Source organism: Ixodes scapularis, unplaced genomic scaffold, assembly GCF_016920785.2.
Source record: "Ixodes scapularis isolate PalLabHiFi unplaced genomic scaffold, ASM1692078v2 PGA_scaffold11__112_contigs__length_91849675, whole genome shotgun sequence".
NCBI classification, from domain to species: Eukaryota; Metazoa; Arthropoda; class Arachnida; order Ixodida; family Ixodidae; genus Ixodes; species Ixodes scapularis.
Window position 1 is genome coordinate 48,879,430 of NW_024609837.1, and position 11,932 is coordinate 48,891,361.

An 11,932-nucleotide genomic window follows, 5' to 3' on the forward strand; every position below is an offset into this window, starting at 1 on the left:
GATCGACGCGGTGCTAGATACGGGTAGTGAAATAACGGTGATGCGCGAGAGCCTAGTGCCAGAGGCATTGAGAGACCCGTCGGGTACAGTGAAGCTGATGTCAGCCTTTGGCGAAGCACTCCAGGCAAAGCTAGCAACGCTGCCAATAGAAGCAAGCGATATCGGAACGGTGAAAGAACCTCAAAGGATAGAGTTAGTGCGCGCGCTCACTAATCAACTTGCGAGGGGGGTAGACTGTCCACTGTCAAAGGATGGTTGGGAACCATTGAAAGCGCAGGATGAAGACATCAGGCTTTACAGGCAGGGGCGGCGGCCGATCCTATTAAACTGAAAGAACAGCGGTGCATGAAAGATGAAAACTATGATCCGCTAACGTGTGGAGCAGCTTTACGGCAGAAAGATGACGAACCTCCCGCCGAATCTGAACCTCATGAGGTTGAAGAGACGGAGCCGTCGTTGGTCCAGAGAGAGGCATTTCGCCCAGCTCAGCTTACCGACGATAGCCTAAGAAGGCGCGGGAAGACTCCAAGACCGGGAGGTCAGGCATGTTTGTCGCCGATGGACTGCTCTATCACTGGGACTCGATAGCTTGTGTAAAGGTCAGGCAACTAGTTCTTTCCAGGGAGAGAAGCGAAGAGGTGCTACAGCTGGCCCACGAGTCACTTTGGGGAGCACACATGGGGCCAAAAAAGACTCAGACTCGCATAAAGTATAGTTTCTTCTGGCCTGGAGTGGAAAAGGAAGTCTCGGAGTACTGTCAATCGTGCCATAACTGTCAGATTCGATCAGACCGACGTCGCAGTGACAAAGTGCCGATTACCCCGCTCACAAGGCCTAAACATCCCTTTTAGGCAGTTAATTTGGACATTATAGGGCCCATTGAAACGCCGTTGGCGAGAGGGTACAAGTACGTGCCTTGCTTAGGGGATTTATGCACAAGGTGGCCAGAGGTCGTCTGCCTTCGCTCGTTGACTGCAAAGGCAACGTGCGACGCATTGCTCGAAATGTTCAGTCGCACGGTTGTACCAGAGATGATTCGCTCCCACCAGGGAACTAACTTCAAGTCGCAACTCACACAACTGATGCTGGAGAGGCTCGGCTGGTCCCCTAGATTTTCGACCCCGGAACATCCCGAAAGTAACGGGGCGGTGGAAAGATGGAATCGGGTGCTGAAAAACATGTTGTTTCATATCATGAAGCAAGACTCCAGGAACTGGGATAAGCTGGTTCTATTTATGTTGTGGGCGTATCGCGAGGTACCCCATGACACCACGGGATTAGCGCCTTTTCGGCTTCTGTACGGAAGAAACCCAACGGGCCAACTCGCGATTTTGCAGCAAGCATGGACGGCGGAGATGACAGTGGCAGCGACGCTTAGAGAAAGACCGGAGAAGTACTTGCAACAGTTGCGAAAACAACTCGAAATAGCAGCTAGTGTAGCATATCTGACGAGCACCGTAAATCAGGGTAGTTACGCCGAAGCGTAGAAACGAAAGGCACGCAACAAAGTATTTAAAGTGGGTGATCAGGTGCTCATTTTTGACACGGACCGCACCACTAAGCTGGCGCCTATGTGGCGTGGTCCAGTTACAGTTATAGGGTGCGAGAGACAACACTCGTACAGAATAGAAACAGCAGAAGGAAAAGCCGTTGTTGTTCACGCCAACCGGATGAGACCTTATTATGCGAGGGTAAGCCATATCGGGGTTGCGTTCGATGAAGTTCGAGAGTTTTGGGAGGTGAAATATGCACCTCAAGCTACACCCGTATGTCAGAACGAGGCATTGATACCTCCAGAAAGGGTAACTCACCCTGATGCGAGGGCTGGAGCAGAAGTGCAAGTTTTGTTCGAAAAACATGGTGCACTTTTTGCCGGGAAGTCTGGAATGGCAAAAGTGGGCCAGCATCGCATTGATCTAGAGGAAGCGGGCAGGCCGAAGAGGGCATTCCCGTATAGAGTTTCTGAACTTCTGAAGAAAGAAGTTTGCCGCCAAGTTAATGAACTTTTAGACTGGGGGCTAATCTACCCTGTAGAGAGTGAATTCGCACACCCAGTTGCGTGTGTAGGAAAAAAGGATGGGACGATGCGGATGTGCATCGACTACCGATCGCTCAATGCCGTTACCCGTGGGGACGCCTTTCCAATGACGAACCCACAAAGGCTTACATTCAGGGTTGGTAGCGAAAGGTTTATTACTGTAGTAGACCTAATACCTGGCTATTGGCAAGTACCAATGGAACCATACAGTCAGTCCCTCATGGCACTCGTGACACATGAGGGACAGTACGTGGAAAGTGATGCCATTTGAGCTAAAAAATTCTGCAGCTACCTTCCAGAGAATGGTCAACACGCTGCTTTCTAAGCACCAGGTGTACGCGACGGCGTACCTTGATGATATCGCCATATTTTCCAACACGGGGCAAGAGCACTTGCAGCACCTCGACGCTACTCTCCAGTTGCTAGAGGAGGCGGGGTTGAAGGTGAGCCCAGGAAAATGCCAAGTGGCACAAACGCACATTCGCTATCTCGGGCACGTGGTGGGTTCTGGGACTCACGTGCCGGACCCCGAAAGGATAGCCGCTATTGAAGGCCTCGTTCCACCTCATACCAAAAAGGGACTGCGAAGTCTCCTCAGACTATGTGGGTATTCCCGGGAGTATGTACAGAAGTACGCGCAGGTTGCTGGTCCCTTAACCGTGTTGACAAACAAAAGAGTACCTAACTCAATCCCATGGCCTGAAGATGCGCAGCGAGAGTTTCAAACTTGAAAGCAGTCGCTTTGTAGAGCGATGGCATTGAGCACTCCCGGACCTCATCAGCCATACTGGCTTTTTACTGATGCCTCTGCAACGGCAGCGGGTGCCTGCCTCGCACAAATGTCGGATGATGGAAAAGAGAAGCCGATATATAGCCTTTGCCAGCCATCGTTTTACACCGACCCAGGAACGATGGTCGACAATAGAAAGGGAAGCCTTTGCTATAATATGGGCGTTAAAGAAGTTTGATCATTGGCTCTTCGGTGCGGTGGTAAATGTTGTCTCTGACCATAACCCTCTGTCATACTTGACGACGGGTACTCCACACGGGGCGAAGTTGGCTAGATGGGCGTTGGCCTTACAGCGCTAGCGCTACAATATAACAATCAGCCACGGAAAGGGTACTAGCAATGGGAATGCTGACGCACTGTCCAGGCTCCCCAATTCATCTTGGGAGCCAATAGAATAACACTGTCATGTCAACTTGATTGGACGTGAATGTTCCCATTCACCCGCGCTGTGTTGTGAGGGGAACTTGCACCTGAAGGAAGTTATGCTCAGACACTCATGAGCGGCGATTGTGCGCTACTTGATTTTTTTTTTACCTCGTCTGTGTGTGTTTTGGTGCACGTCTATATTGTTATTTTAGGATTCGCTTGTATATTGGATGGATGTGAAGTTTGGCTTCAGCGGTCCGTGTTTGTTTTTCGTATAACTGAACGTCGTTGTGTCCAGTTGTACTCTTTGGGAAGGACGTGTAAGGCCGCTAACTTTTGGCCGACCCGGCGCCTCGGGTTCCCGAAATGCGGACCCTCCTAAACTGCCTGCTAAAAGGAGGTAGAGAGGGTCGACGACCGTCCAGTGATCGGGGAAAGGCATCTGGAACCGGGTGGGTGACCTTACCATGCCGAGGGAGACGACATCGTGCGTTACTTGGGCGGAATTCGGGAAAGTGACATCAAAACACGATTGGTAAAATGACAAGGGAGAAAACATTATGCATTTCTTGGGCGGAGTTTGGAAAGTGAAATCGAAACACGATTGGTGAAGTGACAGGGGAGAGGGGAGAGTCATTGTTTGAACCTGCCATGCTTTGTCTCATGAAGAGACAAAAATGGGAGACGAAGCAGAATGGGGAGAGCTCGACCGTAACTGAAGAGTCTCAAACGACGATATTCCGTGCTGTGCACGCCCCATGCTGTAAACTATTTGTAATGACCTGTAAATACATTTTCTACCTCCACTTTGAACGTCGTCTCTAGGATCATTCGGTCAGCATCGCCGAGCTACGTGGAAAGAAACTGTCCTTCCTCCATAGTAGAGAAGCAACGAACTTTACTGGGTTTATGTTGCTTGTGTCAGTTTTGCTCCTTCTTTAAAAAGGTAAAAGATACTGTAGACAAGGGTAGCAGTAGTCTTCTCAGAGATCCTATAGGAGGGTTTAACGAGCACCGCTAAAGACTTGAAGTTACTTTTGCCGATCGAGTGAAATAAAGTCTTGGTATAAAAAAGTAAATTTTACGATTCATAAGATTATTTCTAATTAGACCTCAGAGAGTCACCAGAACTCTCACTTTGAGCGCATATCCAGCACCACATGTAGGGGTATAAGATATTCCTTTTAAAGTGTTAACTTTACACTTTTTCCCGAAGACTGAAGCCCTCTCTAGACAAGAGTAAGCCTCGCTCCGAACAAGGATGACTTCCACTTTTTCTTGAAAAGTGTAAAGTTTACAACGGCTCTCGAATTGTAAAGCTCACTCTAGCAACATGGGTGCATTCTGGGACATGCCAGTTACACATGAAAACAAGTTACGTTGGCACATTTTGTTTTATTGTAGCGAAACAAAAAACACAAAAACAAAAAGATTTTAAAAGCTTTCAATACCTTTCTGTTGTGTACAAAGAACAACATAATATAATGAACAAAATGTAAGGGCACAAACGAGCTGGTGTACAATCAGCACGAAATGAAACCCGAACGCTGGAACGCGTCGCGGTTGATACAGGCTGCTCCACCTGGAGGGCCCCTGAAAACTAATGAAAATGCGCCGGGGTGCGAGGGTGCGGGTCCTACTAAAATGAGCTCGACACTCGCGTGGCGCGTCTGGGAGTTCCGCGTTTCGCCGGTGGCGTGCTGTAAGCGCCGTGACATCCGATACAAAAAGCACTGTCACTCCCCTTGTGTATCGGATTCCCAGCGATATCTCTTCAGCGCTGTCATTCATTATCGCTTTGTGCATCGCAAGGGCAAATGAAAGTTGAAACATTTCGTGCACAGATGACCCGCAGTGCTTGATGACGTGTCACTGGAACCACGCCGGGGCTCCGGTGAACAACGCGCCACGCGCGGTTTCTGAGAAATAGTTAAACGTCATAAACGCAAAATAAAATTCGTTTATTTCCACGAACAAGCTCTTTATGAAAAAAAAAAAATGCTGCAACAGACCGACTCGGATGCCTCGGTTTTTATAAGCAATTCGCATGTTTTCATGCGAGGTTATCAGTCGATTCTTAAGAAGCGAGGAATTGTTCGTTGACGCTCTCTTTGCTAACGACCGATATGCCAGGCGTATTAATACCGGAGCGTCACCTGTCTGAGAAGGGCCTATCGGAAAGAGGTATAGCCATGTTAAGCGGCCGCCCGGTGTCGACCGGGCGACAGAAAAGCACCCCGAGTGACGGCGCTTACAGCCCGCCACCGGCGAAGCGCGGAAATCCCACACGCCCTGCGCGAGGGTTTAGGACATCTTAGTAGAACCCGCACCCTCGCACCCAGGTGCATTTTCATTAGTTCTCAGGGGCCTTCCAGGTGGAGCAGGCTGTATCGATGGCCACGCGTTCCGGCGTTCGGGTTTCATACCGTACTGACTGTACATTGCACATGGTTGAAAAAAAACCCGAGACAGCGGGTAAACGACACAACACTATACTACGCGTCACTAGTTGTGTGCAGTGCAGGCGAAGGCAACGCCACTCGAAAACAGGAAGGGCGATCACAAGGAAGGCGGAACGGAAGAGGATGGCACTGAAGGGTGAGGGAGAAAGGGAGAGCACTAGGAACGTTAGAGAGGAGAGGAGGTTTCTCTCTTCTACCCCAGCCTTTCTAGTGCTTTCCCTTTCTCCCCTCTCTTGGCGTTGCCTTCGCCTGTACTGCACGTAAGTAGTGACACGGAGTATAAAAAGTCCCTAACAGAGCTAAAATGTTTATTTTCTGAAATCTGGTTATGTAGGCACTTCGATACAAAGAAAGGGGAGAGGGTGAGAACCCCAAAGAAAGCCACATTCCACCAACGTAACCTCTGACTAAACAAGGACAACGAACTCTGCGTCATGCCCTTCTCTTATCTTTGACCCCACGCTTCCCGACTGCCAAATACACTGGTAAGCCCAAGCCCAGTAACACACACACAAAAATAAAAGAACGATCCATCGTCCCCTCTACCCCAAAAACTACAGACATAAACCTTGAAGGTCAGAACTTCTCACAGCCTAAGAAAACGCCGAAGTTTGTTGTCCAATCCAAACGACAGCTTATTAACTGCGTTCCCGTGACCTAATATTGTTAATGACTCTTATCAACCACTTATGGTCATCTTTTTCCCGCAACTCTGCTGAAGTTAAATGTCACAACGGTACACAGTTCCTACATTCCATCAGATGTTTTGACACTTCGGAGTACAGGTCTTTTTTCGTTATACAACGTTTGTGTTCCGTGAACCGCTCATTTATACACCGTTTAGTTTGTCCAATATAACAAAGGCAACAATCAAAGGGTATCTTGTAAATGACACCCGACGAACATTCCACATCCCTTTCTCTGTGTTCTATCGTGCAACCTGAAACAGTCGAGGCAAAAGGGGTCAGACGGCTCAATCTATAATCTGTAGAAAAGGCAGTGCCAACATTAAACCTGCTGGCTAACGCTTTGATGTTGTGAGAACTTTTATGAAAATATGGAACGACTACTCGCTTTGAATGTCTAGGATTTTTCTGAATTGACGTCTTTGGATATATCATATACACCAACTGCCTTAAATTATGTTCCTGAGGTTATCCAGCAACCTCGAAACGTTCTGTCAGACGACGAAGAGAAGAGCCAATAAAATGTGAGCATGACTTCTGTACTGTTGAATTGACGAGATTTCAAATTATCCCCAGTTTGACATGTTCAGAATGGCAGCTATTGAAAAAGAGAAGATTTTTTGCTCCGAACTATCTGTACTCCCAACAAAGGCTTAATATTCATACGGTGCAGGCGCGACTGCGGAACACCCGTAGAAATGAGCTGTGAATAAACCTTGGACTTATTCCCCGACAAGTGGAATTTTCAAGTTCAAGTTCAAGTTTTATTCGCCTCAAAGACGTTCGTTCGAACGTATTACATGAGGGGGGGGGGGGTAGAAAAATACAAACAAATTCAAGATGCAATGGCAATCAAAGAACTAACTAAGGTTCAAAATTAACAACAAACAAAAACAAAGAACGAACTATACAGGATTCGGAACAAAGTTTACACAAACCGGGCACAGCAGAACTGGGGACACAGTGCGCAATTTATAGTAAACACAAGCAGGCATGGCGCTGAAAACATATCATGGTACCAAAGCCGAAGATTTTTCGCGGAATATTATTTCGTTCTGTTCAGTGATTATGTCGTTAGGGAGAGAATTCCAATTTTTAATGGACAGAGGAAGAGGAGAGTATGTGTATCTATTAGTGCGACCGAATATAGGTGCAATTTTTAAGGAATGATCATGACGCAAAGAAATGTATGAGGCAGGCTTACAGTGAGTGAGCATGAATGATGGCATGTTGTAATAAAACTTACGAAAAAGAGTAAGACGAGCGACTGTCCGACGTGATTCAAGAGAAGTTAAATTAGAAAGAACCTTTAGTTGGGAGACACTGATTTTCGTACTGTAGTTTCGATGAATGAAGCGGACGGTCTTATTCTGGACTGATTAATAAGGTAAAGTTGATGAGGAGCCCATATGGTGCTAGCAAATTCAAGTTTCGATCTAACGAGGGTTTTATATGCAGTAAGTTTCACGTCCTGTTGAGCAAGGTATAAATGCCTTCTCAGAAATCCCAGAGTTCTTAATGATGTATTAACGATGTTTTCGATATGGGCATTCCAGGTTAGATCATCGGTAAAAGTGATACCTAAGTACTTGTATGATTGAGTGGATAAAATAGGATCGCAAAAAATTGAGTACGAGGGAGTGTAGTGTTTTGAGGAATTAAAAGAAACGAGCTTGGTTTTAGTAACATTTATGTTCATTTGCCATGTTAAGCACCATTCACCCAGGATGTCGATGTCGCGTTGAAGGAGCTCCGAATCGCTAGGATGAGAAATTCGGTGGTACAGTACACAGTAATCAGAAAAAAGCCTCACTGATGACGAGATTAGTGAAGGTAAGTCGTTTATGTAGATGAGTAACAAAAGTGGACCTAAGACGCTGCCCTGTGGAACTCCGGATTTAACTGTAATGGCGGGCGAGGACGTGTCATCTATACATACATACTGCTTACAATTGGTGAGAAATGATGAGATCCAACTGACGATTTGATCATTTATGTTTAATTGAGAAAGTTTTAGAAGTAAGCGTTGATGGAGGGACAGTGTCAAAGCCTTTAGCGAAATCAATGAAAATTGCGTCAGTAGTATAGGAGTCGTTAAAGTTATCGTGGAGATCTGTTAAAAATTCAAATAACTGAGTATCACAGGATATGTTTGCGAAAGCCGTGTTGTTGAGGGTGAACATAGCTAAAGTTGTTAAGATAGTCCATGACTTGAGAGTAGATGACATGTTCGAATATTTTACATGGTATGCTTGTCAGAGAGATGGGTCTGTAATTTGAAGGGTCGTTGCGGTTTCCATGCTTATGTACAGGGATGACTTTTGCAACTTTCCAATCGAGCGGTAATTCTGACAAACCAAATGAAGCTTGAAAAAGGCGGCAGAAGATAATTGATATTTTGTCTTTGGTTATTTTGAGAAAGTTAGAGGTGATGTTATCGTCCCCGCAAGCCAAATTTGCACGCAAACGTTCGATGACGTTTGCTACTTCGTTTGGTGTAAATGTTATGTCATCCATGCTCGTGCTGGCACGGCACAACATCTGCGGTAATGGAAATGACTCGTCCGTGAACACGGAACTAAAGAACGAGTTAAATATGGTTGATGAGTCATGAGGTGACAAAATGGTTCCACTACTATCGTGGAGAATGGGTGAGGGGTTATGATTGCTAGGCGAGACCGCTTGCCAGAACTTGCATTAGTAAGTAACATGTTAGCTAGGTCGCGATTCAAAAATTTGAATATACTCTTCTTTATCTCTAACTTGTAAGTTTTTGCACTTTCGTTATATTTAGACCACAAGTCAGAAGTGTCTCTTGACTTGGCTAAAGAAAATAACCGTTTCTTCCTGTTTAAAAGATTTTATGGTAGTTATTAAACCGAGGACTCTTTAAGTTCTTAATGAAAACTACCGGAACACACTCTTTAACAATTTCAGTTATTTTATCCATCAGTAGCGCCCAGGTCTCAGATACAGAACGAGTGTCGAAGAATTACAGGTACTCGCTTGAGAATGAGTCAAAAGAGCATTGCAGTTTACTGGCGTCCACCTTGGAAAAGTTTAGGAATGTTTTTCTAATGATATTCCGCTTAGCCGCAGAGAATGTAGAGTTGATAAGAACAGCGTTATGGTCGCTAATGGTTTATAATATATGACAAGCAGACATGCATTCAGGGTTTGATGAAAAGAGCAAATCAAGAACAGAATCACCTGGTGTAGGATCTAAAACAATTTGAGTAAGGTTGTATGACTGAGTGACTGCCAAAAAATCTCGGCACTCAGATGAATTACGGCAGCCTGCGCAAAGCGAACAGCCACCCCAGTTGATCCCTGGATAGTTAAAGTCTCCGGCCAACACTTCTGGGCATCTGGGATAACTACTGACTACACAGTTTATGCACTCGTTAAGTTTATCACTGAACTGCCCACAGAATGATGGTGGTCGATAACACACTCCAATGATAATGTAGGAGCATACTAATTTCACACGAACCCAAATTATCTCATGTTCAGATGTGATTTTAAGGATGTCGGATGAGAGGACATTTTTTACTGCGATCATGACCCCGCCGCCTCTCGAATGAATTCTGTCTTTACGGAAAATATTGTATTTGCCAGAAAAAGCAAGCTCCTCATTATCTATTTCCTCTGATAACCAAGTTTCGGTTCCGAGGATTATATGCGGACTACACGTGTGAATGACTGAACAAACGTCATCTTGTTTAGAGAAGATACTACGAAAATTACGCAGTAAAAACGAAAAGTTAGGGGTAGAGTTAAGAGATATCGTTTTATTTTGATGACAGTCAGAAGGCCGAGATAGATGAGATGCAGGTTTAGTCTGTCATCGCGTACACTCTATTACACTGTTGCTGACATCATCATAAATAAAGCACTTGTTCCCAACAAACATCTTATCGAAGCGCAGCCTGAACGTGGCATTCGTATTTTTTGCATACTCAATCAGGCGCTTTCGAGCGTAGACTACTTTTTGGGAGTAGTCCTCGCTAATAGAAACTGATTGTCCTTTTAGTTTAGGAGCACTTAAAAGAATCGCCTCTTTGAACTGGTTGAAGCATACTATAATCGGACCTTGCTTCCCGTTTTGAAATTTACCTAAACGGTGCGCCCAGTCGATCGAACTCGGCTCTAAAGGTACTTGTAGTGACTCAGAAACGAGCTTGACTACCGCAAGTTCAGATTCATGCAATGTTTTTGTTGGCCTATAGGCCAAGCCAAAAAAGAGCAAATTATTTCTTCGTAGTCTATTCTCAAGGTCATCTTGAGATCTGGAAATTTGGGTCGTAAGTGCCGAATTTTCACTCGCAGCAACTTTAAGTTGTTCCACGTCAGTTTGTAGCTCAAGCGCCATCACAAGTTCCTGTTCTATTTTATCCATCCTTGTGTCAATCGCGGCGAGCGCGTCATCAGCTTTCTTTTGTTTTAACTGAATGTCGTGAGTGACCTGCAGAAGCGTCTTCTGCCCGGCTTCTAGTCTAGTCAAAAAAGCAATGACTTCACTGTCTGCTCCCGGTACCCTACTCGAGGTAGCAACAGATGACGTTTCAACCCCGACGGGGCCGGGATTGGCTTCAATATCTCCCGCGCTCATTAAAAGTGATTGAATAACAGCAAGAACACTCGACGAATTGTGAAACACAAAACAGAGTACAGTATGCAAGACCATAGGGCATGGCACCTCAAACAATGAAACTTTCCTAAACCGGTATTTTGAACATGATAAGTAACTAACCTGCAGAAAACATAAGGGTGAGCTGGGCATCCTTTCAGTGCCAAGCCCCGAGTGATGCGAGGGCGGTTGTTGCTCTTGTAACCATCCTGTTGCGTCAGTCGTCCCTTGTTGCTAGATGCCGAGCTGGTGAAAGCGTAGTTGTTGGAAATCCGGGAAATTGCTTTCCCGGTCCGCTGTCGAAGCTGGTGAAGATATCGGCATGGCTTCCGAAGGTGAGAGCGAAAAGCACGCTTCCACGGTGAAAAGGCATATCTGCAGAAACCATAAGGGTGAGCTGGACATCCTTCCAGTGCCAAGCCCCGAGTGATGCGAGTGCGGTTGTTGCTCTTGTAGCCATCCTGTTGCGTCAGTCGTCCCTTGTTGCCAGATGCCGAGCTGGTGAAAGCGTAGTCGTTGGAAATCCGGGAAATTGATTTCTCGGTCCGCTGTCGAAGCTGGTGAAGATATCGGCATGGCTTCCGAAGGTCAGGGCGAAAAGCACGCTTCCACGTTGAAAAGGCATATCTGCAGAAAACATAAGGGTGAGCTGGACATCCTTCCAGTGCCAAGCCACGTCGTCCCTGTGGATATTTTGCTTAGACAGTTCACGAACATTACCCGAGTACTAGCGAAAGTGTTTTATTAGAAAAATAAAATGCTGACGAAGAAGAAGATCAACGAAATTTTATAAAAGCAAAATTTCCTACGTTTAGGGACCGACTGGGTTCCCATGTCCCGGCTGACTGAGAGGTGGACGGAGTGGACCGCCTCTTGTGTAGACAGGCTGAGTCCGGATTTTTCTACAATGTGGCAAATTCCTGAGGCGTGCAGGCTTGGGAAAGTTCCCGACGACCTCTT

At 46.1% G+C, this 11,932-nt stretch overlaps 1 pseudogene; it reads left to right on the forward strand.

Annotated features, from left to right (window-relative positions):
- The first annotated feature begins 545 nt into the window (after positions 1-545).
- On the forward strand, positions 546-1,487 carry LOC115318868 (annotated as a pseudogene).
- The last annotated feature ends 10,445 nt before the right edge of the window (positions 1,488-11,932 follow it).